Source organism: Hylobates moloch, unplaced genomic scaffold (assembly GCF_009828535.3).
Source record: "Hylobates moloch isolate HMO894 unplaced genomic scaffold, HMol_V3 SCAFFOLD_1, whole genome shotgun sequence".
NCBI classification, from domain to species: Eukaryota; Metazoa; Chordata; class Mammalia; order Primates; family Hylobatidae; genus Hylobates; species Hylobates moloch.
Genome location: NW_026652276.1, coordinates 195,159,760 through 195,179,949, shown reverse-complemented (window position 1 = coordinate 195,179,949; position 20,190 = coordinate 195,159,760). Strand labels below are relative to the sequence as shown.

Genomic DNA, 20,190 nt, shown 5'->3' with positions numbered 1-20,190 from the left:
ATCTTGTTTTTATTTTAATAGGCATTTATAGATAATCTCTAACAAATTACTTACCCTATGCCATTTAATCAACCCTAGCATTACTCACATACCTCTGCCACTAACTTACTTCACCACAGGTGGTTGTTGAAGTCAACACTATGGCAATTGACAAAGTATATTTTAGTGACCTACCTTGCTTGAGGTATAAAATACTCATCTATAAGTTTGTCAGATATTTTCCAAAGATAGATATCTATTATTTGGAGAAATTTTCTAAGACTTCCTTTTTATACAATCTTATATATGTCTGAATGCCAACTTTCAAGGTTGAAACTGTTGCTATAGTGTGAAAGTGGCTGGTGTGAAAGGATTAACTACTAATCAATCAATGGAATAAACTAGTAGTGCTAATGTATGAAGGACAGTATAAAATGCAAAAATGAGTGAGAATGTGTCTTACTCTTTTCCTCTCATACAAAACATATACATATATGCGTGTGTATATGTATGTATATGTATGTATATGTGTGTGTATTGTATAGACATATGGATACACATACATACATACATGTATTTTATCCTTCAAAGGAAGCCCCTGAAACACACCAGAAAACAAAAGTATAATTTCAATTATATATAAACTGTTTATAGGTCACAGAGTGACCTTAATGTTAACTATGTTTTTCATAAACAACATTTACAAAATATTATTACTTGGTTTAAATGGTTGTTAGTAAAGTAAGATTACAGTTACATCAGGACCTAAGGCATATATAAACCATTGCATTTATTTTTTATTTTATAGCTTATTTAATTTTTAATTGATACATTGTAATTCTACATGTTTATGGGCTAAAATCTGATATTTCAATACATATCTGTGTTGTATACTGATACAATCAAGGTAGAGTGTACCCATAACCTGGTGAGAACCTTCAAAAGCCTCTCTTCCACTCACCCTACAGTACAATAGAACACCAGAATGTATTCCTCCTCATTGTAACTTTGTTCCTTTTGACCAACCACTCTCTATCCTTCCCTCCCTTCCCCTCTCTCCATTCAGTCTCTGATAACCCTTGTTCTAGTCTCTGCTTCTATGATACCAGGTTTTTTTTTTCTTTTTAGATTCCACTTATGAATGAGGTCATGTGATATTTGTTTTTCTGTGTCTGGCTTATTTCACACCTAACATGATGTTATCCTGGCTCATCTATGAAATTGCAAATGACAGGATTTCACTATTTTATGGCTGAATAGTATTCCATTGTGTATATATACCATGTTTTTTTTATCCACTCATTTATTGTTGGACACTTAGTTTGATTCCATATTCTGACTATCATAAATAACACTGCAATAAACAGCAGACTGCAGAGATATCTTTGACATAATGATTCTATTTCCATTGACTATACACTCAGTAATAGGATTATTCTAAATGTATAAAAATGTGTCTATATACTACATTTATTTTATCTATTCATCCAGTGTTGGACAGTTAGGTTGATTCTTTATCATGGCTATTGCAAATAGCACTGCAATAAACATCAGAGTGCAGATATCTCTTTGACATAATGATTCCATTTCTTTTGACTATATACAAAATAATAGCATTATTCTAAAATTATATTTATTTTCTATTAAAATACATATGAATTAGTTGATTTAAAATTACTCTTGATAAAATTATTTTAAACTAAAAATTTTACATCTATATATGATTGTCTACATCACAGTTGTTTAAAATTGCATAATAGGAATAAAATACAGTATAAGTTAACAAAAAATCATTAAAAATTATAAATCTATGAGTAATCAATTATCTTTGTGAATAAAATGTAAGTTGTTGTTTGTGAAAACTATAAAACCTATAATTATGCAGCCAAATGTTAAAAATGTATAATGTGATTCTAGGTCAAATACAACACAAAATAACTCAATAAGTATATTACTCATCTTTATTTGAAATAAGGCTACTGATGAGAATTTAATATTTTTAACATTTGTCATAAGTCTACAGTAGTCCCAGTTCCATATGGTATAATACAGATATAAGCTGTACTTTAAGAATTGAACTTTTCACACCCTCAAAAGCCACAAAATCAGATGGTTTGTGGTTTTTGCAGCTGGTGTACTGTACTCATTTTGGGTAGTGTCATATGAAAAATATTTCACTCCCTAAGCCCTAAACAGAATCAGCCATTAATGAAATGCAGGCAGTACAATGAGATCATATAAAGTATAGATTTCAACAGCCATACTAGGAATACTAAAGAAATTCAGAACATGAACACAAATCAAGTTCTTACTGCCAGAAAAGAAAGAAAGAAAAAGCATTAAGGAATGCCTTTGCAGACTTAGTATTTGCTTTGAAAACAACTGTTAACCACTACCTTGAAAGAAGTTTTAGTTTAAGCTTATGGAGACTAAATAATCGTAAGTTGGGTATAGAATAACAGTAAATAACTTCAGACAAAATGATACATTACAAGATTATTCACCATAATATACAACTATCAAAATCATAAAATGATTTCCCTCATGCCACATAAGGAATTTGCTTACTTTAATAGGCTGTCACCAGTCTACACAATTTTAAAATAATGTCTTATTTGGGACACATCCAATTTCACTATTGTTTATTTTTACTCAAATATTTTAAGAAAACTATACAATTCAACTGAAGTATTGCAACATATTATTTTAATGGAAACTGTTGCAAAAATTGTATTTTAGTATCCCTATTTGTTAAAAAAGAAATTAAAAAATTGTTTTATATTTCTTGTCACAACAAATCGTCTTCACTCTAAAGTAAAGTAACTTTAAATATTTTCACTTCCAATCCATTTTTCCATTTATACAATTATTTTTAAATGCACTTTTTTATAAATAGATTTTTATAAAATGAAAAGGGAAATGGTAGTTTAAAAAAAGAATGCACAGCATGTGAGCTTTAATTTGTGTATGTCCACTAGATCATGTAAAATTTGGATGCTTTAATATCATTTTGTTATTTCTGCTCATACTAGGCAATATAAAAGAAACTGAACAGATGATTATTTTACCTTTATTTTAAGCCCTAATGTAAACAGTTTGCATTTAGTTCACAAGAATTCAATTAAAATTTGGAAGGCCTATATTTATGTAACAATTTCATGATCTTAAACATTGGTTAACAGAATAACTACTCTATGTATGTATCTCTTAAGAGAATATGTCTACAGTAAATCTGAGAAAGCTCTACATTTCTCTACATCTGTTATACATAAAATCTTTATGTCTCAGGCATGCCACCTGGCACTAAACCCCAGATTACATTTGAAACACTGATTAACCCAAATAGTCCACAGTGCCCTAATACAATGTGGAAATGTCTCAAATGAAGAGTAAATTTGTATCACACTATGCTTTCCAACCAATGTTGGCATACAATGGGGAATCGTCTTCTTGCTGAAGAGTGCTGTGATGTATTATATGTCTTTGTATCTTTGTAACATGTCATTGTGTACAACAAAGAACAGAGGTACAGTTTAAAGCTTTTAAAGTGGGCATAGGGTTTTTCTACTACCCCACTTCCCCTGTCATTGTCATGAACTTAGATATTGATGAGCATCACCGAACCAAAGCCAAAAATCACAGGTGTAACATGCTGTTAGTACAATGTACGTATCTTGTGTAATCAACATGTTGTGTAGTTCTTTTATATAGGTACTATAACAACAGACGTTCAGTGTGATAAACAAATATTGACCAAGAATTATATACAAGGTAATGTTCTAGGCATGTATCAATGAAGGAAACAGACAAAAATCACTGCTGTTGGCTGATATTCTAGAGGGAGAGATAGGCAGAAAAAAATTAATGTGCAAAAATCCCTGCCCTCATGAGGCTTACATTCTAGTGTGAGGTGGAGGTGGGGGTGAGGAAGACAATAAACATCATAAATGAGTAAATTATATAGAATATTTGCTGATAAATAGAATGGTTAGAAAATAGCAAGTTGAATTGGGAAAACCAGGGAAGGAATGGCTACTGTATTTTTAAATAAAATGGCCAGGCAGTTGTTTTAAGAAGGTGACATTGAGCAAATTTCTGAAGACAGTAAAGGAGTTAGCCATGCAGATATCTCAAAGAAATACATTCAAGGTGGAAGCAATAGACAGCACAAAGGCCCTAAGCTAAGAGAAGTGCACGTGCAAATTGTATATCACCATTCGGTCAAGAACAATCTTCTTAAGGGTGAGTTAACTGATAGGTTTAAAAAACTGTGGCATAATATAAATCATTATTGGTTTCGTTTTCTATGTAACTAGCACTTATTAAACAACGTAAGGAAGTAGAGAATTTAATAGTACAATGAGCCTAACTCTATCTCTCTTTTACTTCCTTTCTTCACCAATTCATTTTATTCCCTGCCCTTCTGCATTATCCCTCTCTTTTGGTAACGTTCTCATCCCACATAAATGAGCATCAATGTAGCCAGTAAAAACACAGTGAGCTTTGAATAAGTGAAATAATTTTATTTTTAATTATTTTCCTTACTGGCTGGGTTACTTGAGAGTTTACTTGCCTTTCTAAGCAAAATTTACATCAACAACACAGGAGTGGTGGCAAGAAATAAGATGTAGAAGATGTAGAGAGGATAATCCCTTTAAAATTGCTGAGAAAAAAAATGTGCTGTAATTATGGGGAAGTGTTTGCAAACCATGAAGAATTATACAAATGGCATTCATACAGACAACACTTAGTTCTAGAGATGATGTTAAAAACAAACAACACTTGCTAATCCCCAAATTATGGTGTAGGGATAAGGAGAAAAGTACAGTAAAGTTACTGCTTTATAAATTATCTTTAAGATTAGCTTCTATCATCAAAATTCAGTTGTCAGTATTTTAAGCATTTTTAGATTTCTGAACATTGTCTTCTCTAAAGAGTGTAAGAACATAGTAAACTTTTCTTTAAGTAAATTGGTTTGGTATGACAAGTTAAAATCAATAAAATATTATGACTGCATAGTTCATTATCATATAACCATTAATCATTTCTCTAGAAACCCTTTTTTAACCTCCCTAAAATTTATTTTCAATATTGGCATAGAGGAGATGAACTGATAATATAGTTAAAGACAGAAGACTGTTGAAAGGACAAGCTTTTGACAGGAATAACCATAGTGGACAGAAAAATAACTTTGATGTGAAACAAAAACACTTTTGACATTCAACTAACAATCAAGCTCTTTCGAATCTTGAAACCAGTTTGACAACAGCTATTCGAAGCCTTCAAAATGGGTGTCATTTCACCTCATAATTAACTCTTAGTTATTTATCTAACTTCTAGGTATTTATCTAAAGTATTTTCTCATTTTTATAAGTAAATATGTTTATAAATGTAATAATATAAAATATGAAAACGTCCAATGATTAGGAAAGTCTGTATCGAGGGATTAAGATATGACAGGCTACTCTTGGAACTATAACTATATTGAATAAACTTTTATGTTTAAGTACTTAAGAGGTATTATTTAAATACTATCATGTGTAATACTATATTATTATAGACAAATTTGGAGATTTAGATGATTTTGTATTACTTGTATAATAATTTCCATTTAAAACCACTGAAAGTTTATTGATTTGAACTTCAGAAAATAAAAGGAATAGTCAAAATGGAAGTTATTGGTTGGTCTTTCCAAGTTCAATAAGGTTCTTTCCTGTTACTCAAGTAATAGCAATAACACCTTAAAAAACTTTGTGAATCAATGAGCAGTAACACCTTACACTTATTTAAAGCCTTTGGCAGGGAATATTATAGCCTCAAAGGACTTAGTTACCCATTTTATCAAGGTGCAAAATGAGGCATAAAGAAGGTTGGGTCCCCAGACAGGAATAGAACCCTAAATTCCGGATGATCAGCTTCCAATCTAGCCATAAGAATCTAGTAGACTTTGGCAGTGGTTCCTTTGAGCAGTCAAAACTACTGTCAGGTGGATAAGCTTATGAGCAGACTATAAAACGTAATTTTGGCCTGGAAGCTGATTCAGTCAAAGTGTAAACCATAAAGGTGAAGAAGGGGAAAAGATTCCTTAAAATGGTCTAGTGAGCTAATGAGGGAATGAACGTATCTTTCTTTAGGTTAGGAAGAAAAAAATGAGACCTAGAAAATAAAATATAAAGAAGTTCTCCAGTGAAAGAAATAGAGAAATGAAAATTACCTGATGGATCATTATTTCTGATTACTACAGTTAGTAGTTATAGGCCATCAACACCTACTGGCATTTGTTTAAATAATGAATTATTTTTAAACATATTTGATGTTCATATTAGGGAAATCATCCCCCTGGGCATGCTGTTAGATTTTTTGTTTGTTTTTAAACAACCCTGTAGATATCAATTTATCTATCTTATCTTCTTTTTGTATGTCTATTTATCTATCTCCATTTATTTAATCAATCATAAGATTGTTCCCAAACATACTATATATGTTTTTGCTACATGTCAGACACTACACGATAATACTCACTCTTTGGGGGCAACTGAAAAATAAAGACGATGTCTTACTGAGTTAGAAAACATTGCATTTAGGCATATTTTATACCATTCTATAACTTTCAACCTCATCCTTGCTTATTAATATCTTGGCTGCTGCTAAATATATGTTAGTTCTGAGGATCCTGACATTACTTGATTTTAAGAAGAAGAAAATAAAGGATACATCAATTTTAAAATGATATAGTTCAGAGTATGTTGTATGCGATTATTCAGTGCTAAGTAATAACTTATGCTTTCCAGATAAATAAGTTAAAACGAAGTGCAGATTTCATTTATTTTCTCAGTCATCAGAATTTTTTTTAAATAAAAAGCTTAACTACAGTACATTAAGTGCTTAGCTTACCTCTAAGGATATTTTAGATTTTAAGTAGGGGAGCTTAATTAAAATGAAAATATCTATCCAAATATCATCCATTAAGATAATCTATCCAAACACAGAATGTTTAAGAGATCCTTGAAGCTCATAAGGTTACACTGATTTTTACAAGAATAAGTTAACACTCTAGAAGTTTAATTCTTAGGGTGGTGTTGCAACACAGTGAGGGTGCCATCACAGGGAGTAATATTTTAATTGCAAAATAAATGTGACAAATATCCAACTTTTATAACTGTAAACTTCAAAAAGTATTATCGACAAATGCTACTGACTACAAAATCACACCACAGTGGTTAGAGGACCTCCAAGTCTTATACTGTACAAAGTTAGGTAATGCACTTTGCAAAATTATCTTGCAAAAAAGGTTGAAAATGTCAACCTTTAATAGCAAGTTTGAATTAAAATAGTTATGTACCTGAATTTGAAGACCAAAATTAACAAAAAATGTGGCAAATATTTAATTGAATGATAGGCAAAGTAATCAAAGAAAATATATTTACCATCTCTTTTGGCACACTTTTTCTGTGACCACAACACAAGGGCTAATATATTCTTTATGTCCCTTAGTGTGTCTATACATGCAGTTAATTATAAATCATACTTTTTCCAGGTAATATGGCAACACATAGATGCCCTCATAATACAAGCTACTCAGTCTCTAATTTACTGACATCATCATCTTCACAATTTCAAGTGAAACCAAGCAATTATATAAAACAGCATTGTGGGATCAGAAGAAATCACTATCACATGGATTCTTATTAAGCTCTAACCCAAATAAAATACATGTTTTCCTAGCATTTCCTTAATTAAATTATTGGGTTTAAATGGTTTTATTTAAATAGTATTGGGTACTGAAGGAACAGGTTTTGGAGGTTTTTTTTGACTGAATCGATTATAGAGATTGGACACTACCAGTTGCTATTTAAAGTCAAATGGCCAACTGAAAGTGGCTCCTTTTTTTTATATTTTTATTGTGCCAAACAACTTGCTGAGCAAAAGCAAGGCAAAGCAAACTACTGCAGAAACATAAACTCAATTATATTCACCTACTACATACAATATTAAAAATATAAGAATCCTTATCTTGTAAAAGACCTTTGTATAAATGAGCTTTAATTCTAGGTAATCATAAACAAAACTGTATCTTACTCTGACTTTAAAAGAGCAACAGATTCCAAAAAAAAGGGGAAATTGGATTCTTTTAACACAGGGATTTGTAAATATAGTCACAAAAATAGTTATGAACTCACAAAAAGGAATATAAGAATGAAAAAGTTGTAACATGTCCTATACCAATGCAAGGATTTGATACTGGAGAATCAAGACACCTCTCTCAGGTCGATTATCTCAGAAGGGTGTTGCTAACACCACACCCAGCTGCTCCTGAAATAAAGTAAAGCTTCAGGAAATGTTCTGTTGGATCCATGATGTAGCAAAAAATCCAAACAGTAAAACTAAACATACGAAAGAAACGGTAATTTCTACCAATCATTTACTTCCTTATGTTATCATCTGTCGAGCTTCTAAAAAAAAGTTCACAAAAAGCAAAAGCAAAACAACAATAATTATATTCATTACTATATTGCTGATGATCACAATCACATTTAAATCATTCTTACTACATCGAAGTCTAAAGAGGGAATCACTAAGATAAAGTTTATCACATATCACATACCATGTGGCACTCAGTTTTATTAAGTCAAAATCGTGCTCTTAGTTTATAAACTTCAAACAACTGAAATACCACAACATTCATAAAACAGAACTGAGCTACTGGGAGTAAGAAAAAAATACAAAAAAGGTTGCAGACCTCAACAGTAGATAGTAAAATTAACATTTCAACAGCTCTTGCCTTTCATCTCAGTCTCAATAGTACACTTTTTTCTGGAAAAGCTACAATTTAGTTTAGAAAGATGCTGAACTACATAAAACATCTGGAATATGGGACAAGAAATATTGGCTTATCATCCCTTGTGGACCCTCCCCATGAAAAATTTAATAGATCTGTTTTGGTAGTTTTAATCTCCAGAGCATGGAAAGCTATATTATAGAAACATCATCTTGGTCTTTTATATTAGAAATAACACCTGGTGATTATGGCAAATATACCCTTTTAAATTGTGACTTTTTCTTTAATGATCAGACTTTTCATCAAATATGTATGTAGGGGTGTGTGTGTGTGTGTGAATATCTTGACAAGAATTCAGTTTTTGTATTTTTGTGATTTGATCAGACTACATTCTTAGTGAATTTACCAAAAAATGCAATCCTTTCTTATGCTCTGCAAATAAATAATTTTGTCTTAATCTGACATTTACTTATTATGTATGACAGAGTAAAAGAAATTTTCAGGATATGAACACTAAAATATCATTTACATTGGTACTGGAAACACGACACTGATGATTTTTAAGTCAAAAATATTTTTTGATTTAGCACATTTTCTTATTTCATAGTTTTTAAATGATACTTTTAATATTTACTATTAGTAATAAAATGTTTTCAGTTAATACTAAAATAATATAGTTGAAAATAGTTAATAACTTTCAACATTAAATTTTGTTATTGAAACGCTTATTATTGCTCATAAAAATTTTATACTGAGAGTGTGTGCATCCAGGGAGGATTGAATGATGAAGTCATTTGCCATAAGAATTTATAAAAACTAAGTAATCTACAAAATTTCAATGTTAACATTCTTTTATTGTAAGCTCATATTTTATTGTAAAAATTTAAAATTACGTTTCATTGTAAGTACTTTCATATTAAAATTAAAGAAAATTCCACATAATTGAAAATACAATAAAACTATATTTTAAGTGATCTACCTTTAAAAATTGGCACATTGTACCAAAGCTATGCTATCATTAATAACACTCAAAATATATAATAGGCCTTTACATATTCTAATTAAAAATAGAAGTCCTTAAAATATTTGAGTATTTATAGTCTATAAAGATTTTCAGGGACATTTTTATTAATTTGACACAGATACGCCTTCATTTCTAATGTTACAAACCTGAATCATTTTAAATGCAATTAAAAGTGGTTATGAAAGAGTGTGGACTTCCTTGTGAAGTAGGAAATCACTCTTGTGATTAACATGCAAACGAGCTCATGCTGGCAGAATAGATTGGGGTTTTAAAACCCCAATTACTTTTGTATGATTATCTATTTACCAGTACACAGTCTATTTTCATTTTTCATCTAATACAAAATCGGCTTGCTTACATTTTTAGCACAGCAATTAATATTTACAATAATTATGACATCAAGCACTGCTGAGAACTCCAAGTAAACCATTTACCCCAGTCTTTATTCTTCATATATGATTAATATCCTTTTATAATTTAATACCGTGAGGTTATCTTTATGCAAAAATAAAAATAAGAACCACTCTCCTCTTTGTTTTAAATTTAGTTATAATACATATTATTCTTAGAATATTAGTAAGATGACTATTATAGCATAAAAATCCAAAATTTTAAGTCTTATTAGAATATGTAAAAATAGTTGAATCGCTCATAGTAAGAAAAATAAATATATATTGAGAACAATAAAACGTGTCCCATGAATCTTTTCTTTTAAAAAGTAATAACAGACAATTCTAAACTTTCACTGACACACTTTGATTTCATACCTGCTATGTATTGCACACATACACATTTTTCCAGACTTCTAAAGAAAATTATAATGCATTAATGACAGGAACCATGGTAATGGAAAAAAGGTCACCCTCTCTTGAACACCTTCTGTTTTAAACCATTATATATAAAGACATTCGAGAAAGCAAAGAATTAAAAGCCAGCCTTTGTGCAACCCATTACTGAAATATTATAGAATAATCTATATCAAATGTAGAGGAGCAGCAGATTCTTTTGGATCTAAATTAACTGCAGCCATAGAAACGCTTTTATGCTTATTATGTATCTGCATGTTGATTCAATTATTAAAAGAACACCTGACAGCATCAGACTTATTTAATTGAATTAATTAAACTGGATGAATAATCACTGAATTCCTTTTGTGTGAAATTTGTCCTGAAAAGTAACACTGGCATTTGGAAATTGCAAGTAATTTGCATGGTGAAATACAGTGAACATGGAAATTTCCTATTTCAGTATTCTGGGTTTTTTTCTCCTCTCTTCTAAGACAAATGAACAGATTATTGTAGTGTATATTTTCTCTTCTACAGTACAGATTTATGAATACTTTTTGTTACTATACCATTAGGCAATGTTTCAACAATTTCCTCAATATCATTATTTAAATTTTTCTCTTATGTGAAAAGTATTATGCAAACTGTCACTTTCCCAAAGGAGGTGATATGACACCAATGTATTCTTGAAACTAGAGTGCAAGAAATCCTTATTTCAAGATGGATTCCTAGGAAAATGTATTTATTTACTGTCTTTATAGTAAGATGTAACTATTTGTTTAAAGACAGACTTGAAAAATGATTACATAGAATAATATATCAGAATAGTTAGTTCTACTTTACACATTTCTTTTTGTAGGAGGAATTTATCTCCACTGTGATTAAAGGTTTAAGGTTTATGCCTAGTATATACCTTTAAGATTTTGGGGATGTCGTTAAGATAAATATTTGGAATTGGTTTACCTCCATGATTATTTTTCATATTTATTTTTAAAAGAATACAGTAACAAAACTTCATATGTATGTTTTCCCCCCAAGACAAGTTCACAGATAAATTAAAAGGAAAATTGTGCAAGGTATTTTTTCCTGTCATATTAAAACAAATATAAACTGATCACATTTAAAAATATTCTTACAGCACTCACTTGCTGCACTTCCAAATTCTGGCCATTGGGTTCTTTAACATCACTAGAGGGGCATCATTTCAAGTCCATAGAGCTTTGTATCTTTTTTACCACACTCATGCCACTGGGAAGATGTATCTATATCCACTATTATTAATTCATTATTATAGATAAAATTTGGTGAAATCCTGATGCTTGGTTCATCTTTAAACATCCACATCTACATAGTACTTCACTATATATCACATCACATTTTGATCATTTTTTTTGTTAGGAATAGAAAATTATTGTACTCTCATTCTTGAGATGATAATCACTCCACACCATTTTTTCATGCCTATTATATAGGAAAGACTGTTTACCATAATAAATAATGGTAGTTGAAATCACACACCATTTAACATTTACATTTCTCAGATTAATGAACCCTTTAAATATTCAGGTTGGCCACATTTAAATTTTGTTCACTTTAAAATTGTGCTTGATCCCTTCAACCACTGATCCATGTACTTTTCAATATTATTTATACACTTTCTTTGAATTCTTCAGAAATAATTCCATGCAAATGGTCATATTTGCCACAGATAAATCTCATGTATGATACAGCGTTATTTCTTCCCAATTAAAACTGAAATATAACATAAAATATTCTATTTTAAAAAATAGTTTGTAAAGCAACTCAAGTAATTAATGAAGCTGTTTTCCGTGTTACTAAAATTGTTAATATCTAGATAAATTGTTTCTTTGTGATCTAAATTACAGACATTATAGAAATGCAAGCTTTTACAAAACATTTAGTGAAAAATCTATGAATTCACTTTAGTACCCATATTAATAACCATAGTGGTTAGATTTTTATTTTACATAAATTATACAAAATAACACTGGCATTATACCCCATTCTTAATACCAGTTTATTATAGCTTTATTTCATAATATTGGATGTGGAAATGGAAACAGTGCCATCATGTGATACTTTTCAGGGTACTTCACTTATTATATTCTCAACGTCTGAGCATATAGCTACTATACAAATAAAGGAGTTCACAGGAAAGCAGAGAATGGCAGTATAACTCATCACCCAGTATTGTGCAACCATATCTAGTGCTCATGCTTTTGTGTAAAATATTAGGAACACCTTTAAAATCTTGCAAGATAAACAAGTATGAAGTCATACTTGGATTTCTATATATATATATTATACATATTTCTATATATATAAAAATATATATATACACACACACACACACACAGAGATATCCTTTATTTAAAAATCTATAAGTTGTCCATTCTAGCTCACAAAACCTGATTCTCGTTTATGATCATTTTCGATCTTTAAAAATTAAAGGTATCACTTCATAAATGAAGTAAATTCATTATCTTAATTGACAAAAATCAGTTTGTTTGGAAGAAAAACTCATTTGGAATGTAAATATCAACTCCAACCCGGTAAAACATTTGTCTAAAATTTGAACCCAGTTTCTCTATGGGTTTGTTTTTCTTCTTCTTTTTTTTTAATCTCCAGTGAAGGGACACTGATTTTTTTCCACTAACTTGAGAACTCTGTACCACAAACTAAATACTAGATTTGTCAGGAGTTACTTTACTTCTTTAAATTTCAGCATCATCTTTGGAAACTATGTTAAATTTAAAAAGCCATAATAATAATGATTAAATATGAAAACTTACACTATAAATGATCCCTGCTTTATCATTCTCTCTAGGGTCATTAAATTAACAGATTTTTTTTTTTTTTTTTAGCTGAGAAGTTTGAATTTAGGAGCTACTTCCTTACTTCCTGGATTTATTCTAAACAAATGCGAAATTACACTTTAAGGACAGGTGTGTATCTTTCAGACTTAAGCACTAATGGACACAGTTTTAACTCAGGAATAGAGCATGCAATGAATGAATTACCATTTATTACTTTCAATGACTCACAGTTGATCTACCGCACATTTCTTTTCTATTGAATGTATAATCCAAGGTATTTCAATTTAAAATTTTACCAGAAAGTGAGAAAACTAAAGAAGCATCTTAAACTACAATGCAAGATTTAAAAATATCGACTCTTAAAAAAGTATTTCTTAAATAACTATCCTAAATCAAATAATTTTGCATTTCCTTTCTGTTATCCTGCAGTACAACACTCTAAATTTCATGCAAAATTGATTTAATGTAAGTAAGGAGAAGAAGCTACAGAGAACTTTTTTCTGCACCAAGTATAAATGTAGCTTTTTTTCTTTTTTTTTTTTAATTGAGATGGAGTCTCACTCGGTCACCCAGGCTGGAGGGCAGTGGTGCAATCTTGGCTCAATGCACCTTCTGCCTACTGGGTTCAAGCAATTCTCCTGCCTCAGCCTCATGAATAGCTGGGACTACAGGCATGTGGTCACCACACCCAGCTAATTTTTGTATGTTTACTAGAGACAGGGTTTCACCATGTTGGCCAGGCTGGTCTAGAACTCCTGGCCTCAAATGATCTGCCCACCTTAGCCTTCCAATGTGCTACACTCTAGGCATGTGCCACCATGACTGACTCATTTTTGTATTTTTAGTAGAGATGGGGTTTCACCATTTTAGCCAGGCTGGTCTCGAACTCCTGGTCTCAAATGATCTGCCCGCCTCGGCCTTCCGATGTGCTGGGATTACAGGCGTGAGCCACCCATGCTTGGCCTCATAAATGTGGCTGCTTAGTTTTTTGAATGGTGAAAATAACCTCTAATCACAGAAGCCTGAGGAGAACTTAATTACAGTCACTGAAAAAAATTAAGTGAGGAAAGCCTAGCAGTAGCAAAGAAGTAAAAGTAGATGTGATTTATTCAGCTTTTTGGTTCTAAAAATTCCTCCTTCTCCAAACTAAACGAAATGGAAGTTACCAACTGGTTAACAATTCTTCAAATGAATAATCTTTTCTCTTCCAGGGAAAGGGAGGGCTTTGGAATTACCCTAAAATATTTGTCATTATTACTATTATTCTTTCCCCAAATAATATGAGGCATGGAGTCACTGGCAGTTTATTTTTTGTAATTTAGAAATATTATTATTCCTCTGAGAATTATCTATTTTCTCCCCACCAAATACTGGCTTGCAGACTGTTTTGTCTTGTGGTAGAAAGGAACCTGCAGTATCCTAACATTTTTTTCTTCGTGAAATATATCTTCCATACGTTCTTCAGTTCTTCCAACCTGCACTGATCCTGATCTTTTAATAGTTCTTTCAGAGAAGTAAGGGACAGAAAACTTTTGAAGTTTTCAATAATGTAGCATGTTTTTCCTCCTAGGATAAGATTTATCATTGACATTTCTACATTTTCCGTGGTGGAAGCAGAGCCAGCATCACCAACTCTTTTAAACTTATTCCTGATTGATGTTTAACAAATCCCAGAACTCTAGAAGACAGCATCGACAGAACAATGAATGGGGGCAACAAATTTCTCATCCCAAACCACCCTTATTTTTAACCCTATATTTGAGACTTAATTTTTCCTTCTTTTACAGTAGCAGTATTTGTAGTCAGGAGAAGGAAAATTAAAAAAGAGATGCTCAGAAAAGAAATAAAATACAGTATGTGAAAAATGCTTATTTGTGAAACAGTAAATTCTAGTCACCCTTCAATATGCTCAGACATTCCGATAGCTGAAAAATTAAAAATCAAGATATAATGTATATATTACATAGTTTTGTCTTTAAACAGTAAGAGCAATCCCTCCAACTGAAAAATAAGAGACAGAACCCTCCTCATGCAGCAACAATGCATTACTGATTGTCCAAATCACCATGGTTTGTTACACAATTATAAACCCATTTCATGAAGGAAGAAAACAACTGAATTATGCTTAGCTCAAGTGAGACATTTTACTCTTTCAGAAAGTAAAAATAAATAACTTTGTCAACTAAATTATTTAAATAACAATAAAAGCCGCATGTGTCCATATTTAGTTCACTAAACAACTTTTACCGCCATCATTGGCAACAGTCTCGAAACATTACCCCCTACTCATGCACACACACACACACACACACACACACACACACATTCATATGCCCACACACAGAGGTACAGACAGCAAACAAATTGATGGGGTTCACTAGGACTAATCATAGTATGTTAGTAATTTAGTAAGTGGGTATGCTTTTTCGTTAATTAATACAGTCATTTGTTGCACATCTGATATGCAACTATTGAAAATGTCAGAAGCCCAGGTGCAGTGGCTCACACCTGTAATCCTAGCATTTTGGGAGGCTGAAGTGGGTGGATCATGTGAGGTCAGGAGTTTGAGACCATCCTGGCGAACATGGCGAAAACCCCATCTCTAGTAAAAATACAAAAATTAGCCAGGTATGATGGTGCGTGCCTGTAATGCAAGAAAATCACTTGAACCCGGGAGGCAGAAGCTGCAGTAAGCCAAGATCGGGCCACTGCACTCCAGCCTGGGCGACAGACCGAGACTCTGTCTCTAAAAACAAAAGAAAAAAAAAAAAGAAAATGTCAGAAAAAGACTTCATGCACTTATTCTAGTTAAGATATGAAAGTAATGTTATTCCTTGGAGAAAATTAACAAAGACTTCCTAGCCTGAGAAGAAGGTGACACGTTTTCCTCCATAGCCAATCCAATGGCCAGTTCACATATTTCTTGGCACACTAGCCAAGAATATTAAATTTTATACATTAAGCTTCATCTTAGTGCTTAATTTTAGCTATTATTACTAACACAATCTTAATGTCTTCTAAGGTTATATATTGATATCAAAAGAATTCCTTTACATTTGATCACTATGATATCTTTTCCTATTTTAACCATTATTCCTATCACATTAACCTGAGACTTTTGTCCAATAAAGGAATTTTAAAATTCTTTATAACAGGACTGTGTTATAGGCTCAGGTAGTGTATTTTGTATTAATTATAAAACTAAATTGTAATTCAAATGAACATGCTTACAGTTTACAAAGAGTTTTATTCTTTAGATTTGTCTTATTTATCAAAAAGTATTTTATAAGGTTGTTTTGCTCAGATTTGTACTGTAATTATTTAAATAACAATGGATGAGAATTTAATAAAGATATAATAAAGAAACTTCATCATAGACTTTACTTAGTGCCAAAGACAAAGACTTCATAAGAATAACGGATGCAAAGACAGGTCTCCTTCAACTACAAATTAGAATAGATATTTGTAAATTTTTTGTTAGGTTTAGGTAATTCATATTTCATAGCTACAGAACGAGTCTGGATTTGAAGGAAGGGATTCCCAGTTGTTGTTATAAACAGTACTACACCTTTGCCTCTACAGCTATCTCAGCTTATTATTTTTGTGGGGTGTGGCATGGAAACTGTCAACAGATATTATTGTCAGATTTATTGTTTTTTTCCTTATATAAAAGCATATACCTTTATTGAGACTAAACAACTAATATGAATGACTTCCTTCAAAGCTAATTAGGGGACTTCTGATAGTTTGTCCTCTTCTTACAAGTTACTTTATGTTTATGATTCATATAAGTTTCTCCAGAGTTGCAAAACATTTCCTTCTACTATTCTGGCAAGACATCATGCAACAATACTCATACAAATAGATGTATATTCACATTATATATATTATGTACATATAAAAATTATGTGTGTGTGTGTATATATACATATATATATATAAAAAATGTTTTTTTTTTTTTTTTTTAGAGACAAGGTCTCCCTATGTTTCCCAGGCTGGTCTTGAACTCCTGAGCTCAAGGGATCCTCCTGCTTTGGCCACCCAAAGTGCTAGGATTACAGGCGTGAGCCACCATACCCAGCCTCACATAATATTTCTCCTTCAGTTATGAACTTTATCTTTGCCATATTTCATACATGCTTCATAATTCAGAAATTAAACTTTTTAATAATAGAATGCAAGTTGCTAGGCAAAGAAGTGGATGCACAAATAGCCATTCTATATTAAACCTTAAATCTAATAATATTTTAAAATAAGTAAATGAAAGCATAAACAGCACGACATAGGGATAATGTCGATTAAAACCTTATTAGAGGAAAAAAAATCCACAGACTTGAATCAAGGGCAACAAGAATTACTCATTGTGATGAACAATTAAATCGACCTAAATTAGGTAAACTGAAAATGATAAACAGTTATCATATGTAACTATAACAACTAAAAGAAAAACTGAAGTAATTGGTTGTCTGCAGTGGCTTACACCTGTAATCCCAGGACTTTGGGAGGCCGAGGTGGGCGGATCTCGAGGTCAGGAGTTTGACACCAGCCTGGCCAATATGGTGAAACCCCTTCTCTACTAAAAATACAAAAATTAGCCAGGTATGGTGGCACGCGCCTGTAATCCCAGCTACTTGGGAAGCTGAGGCAGGAGAACTGCTTGAGCACAGGAGGCGGAGGTTGCAGTGAGCTGATATTGTGCCACTGCCCTCCAGCCTGGGTGACAGAGCAAGACTCCAACTCGTAAAATAAATAAATAAATAAATAAATAAACAAATAAATAAATAAATAAAACTTACATAGTGAGAAATGCCATGGTATCACTATTATATGTTCATGTTAAGGTAAAAGCCTATGCTTATCAAATATGTTTCTCAGATAACACAATTTCCTTTTTTTTTCTTTCTTTTTTTTTTTTTTTTAGACAGAGTTTCACTCTTGTCGCCCAGGCTAAGTGCAATGGCACGATCTCGGCTCACCGCAACCTCTGCCTCCTGGGTTCAAGAGATTCTCTTGTCTCAGCCTCCTGAGTAGTTGAGATTACAGGCACCCGCCACTACGCCCAGCTAATTTTTTCTATTTTTAGTAGGGACCAGGTTTCACCATGTTGGCCAGGCTGGTCTTGAACTCCTGACCTCAGGTGATCCGCCTGCCTCAGCTTCCCAAAGTGCTGGGATTACAGGTGTGAGCCACTGTGCCCGGCCAGATAACACAATTTTTTGGCCTAACCAAAATAATGCTTTTATTTATTCACCGTCATGGGGAATTAAGTGCTACACATTTTTTATTTTTCAAAATAACTAAAGGCAAACAGCATTCAATCAATATTCGATCCATTTTTTAAGTAGACCAAAAATAAACGTCTTTGTTCAGTAGGATTTTTAAATCAAATTGAAGTCTGTGATTTCAAAATAGTTTATTGCTGTAGAGTTCCTTCCCCATCTCAAGGTGTACACAAAAAAAGATAACTTGGTCTCTTCCCTTCTATTTCATGGTCATCAGCATAATGTACTAAGAGTGACTGCACATTCACTGAATGAATCCAGAGAGTATATCATGGTTAGTATGTGAATTATTTCAAGGGATTCCAAAAATGCTATTTTCTTCTATATGAGGCTATTCCTTTTGATACCCTATCAAAAATATGGACTTCAATGGGCAGTGGCCTAGGAAGTCAGGTAAACAAGGAGCAGTAACAGGGAAAGGGCATGTATTTCAGTATAAAGGTAATAGAATGTAAGACATGAATTAGAGACTCTTTATATTTTTGTTTGCTTGCTTACTTCTGAGTCCATAGCTTTATTCTAATTAGTTGAAGTGTCTTAAATTTTAATATCCATTATAAGGATTATTATTGTTACTGCATGTCCATCTAAGTCAGAATATTATGAAAAGAAAGGGCTGAGGCCAGGCGTGGTGGTTCACGCCTGTAATCCCAGCACTCTGGGAGGCCTAGGCAGGCGGATCACGAGGTCAGGAGAAAAAGACCATCCTGGCTAACACGGTGAAACCCTGTCTCAACTAAAAATACAAAAAATTAGCCAGGCGTGGTGGTGGGCGCCTGTAGTCCCAGCTACTGGGGAGGCTGAGGCAGGAGAATGGCGTGAATCCGGGAGGCCGAGCTTGCAGTGAGCCGAGATCGCGCCACTGGACTCCAGCCTGGGTGACAGTGAGACTCCATCTCAAAAAAAAAAAAAAAAAAAGAAAGGGCTGAGAGCAGTGGCTCACACCTGTAATCTCAGCACTTTGGGAGGTGGGGATAGGAGGATCATGTGAGCCCAAGAGTTGAGGCTAGCCTGGGAAACAGGGCAAAACCCCATCTCTACAAGAAAAAAAAAAATTAGCCAAATATGGTGGTATGCACCTTTAGTCCCAGCTACTAGAGAGGCCGAGGTGGGGGGATTGCTGGAGCTCAGAAAGTTGAGGCTGCAATGAGCCATGATAGTGCCACTGGACTCCAAGCTGGGTGAGAGTGAGGCTCTATCAAAAAATAAAATAGAAACGAAAAGAAAAAATAAGTAAATAAAAATAAATAAATAAAATTTACATAGTGAAAAATGGTATGGTATCATGAAAAGAAAAGAAAAAAGACAAGACAAAACAAAACAAAACAAAAGAAGCCAGGAGCAGTGGCTCACGCCTGTAATCCCAGCACTTTGGGAGGCTGAGGCAGGCAGATCACGAGGTCAGGAGTTCGAGACCAGCCTGGCCAACATAGTCAAACCCTGTCTCTACTAAAAATACAAAAATTAGCTGGGCATGGTGGTGCATGCCTCTAGTCCCAGCTAT

At 32.6% G+C, this 20,190-nt stretch overlaps 1 protein-coding gene and 1 long non-coding RNA gene across 2 annotated transcripts in view; one reads left to right on the top strand and one right to left on the bottom strand.

The window, feature by feature from the left end:
- Window positions 1-15,149, top strand: part of LOC131380914 (uncharacterized) — a 53,681-nt gene extending 38,532 nt beyond the window's left edge. The window contains exons 3-4 of the long non-coding RNA XR_009209206.1: window positions 13,453-13,533; window positions 14,975-15,149. This is a non-coding gene — a long non-coding RNA (uncharacterized LOC131380914). The remainder of the gene's footprint in view (window positions 1-13,452; window positions 13,534-14,974) is intronic.
- The window catches only part of FOXP2 (forkhead box P2), a 607,622-nt gene that overhangs the window by 348,592 nt on the left and 238,840 nt on the right, over window positions 1-20,190 (bottom strand). The window lies entirely within an intron of this gene.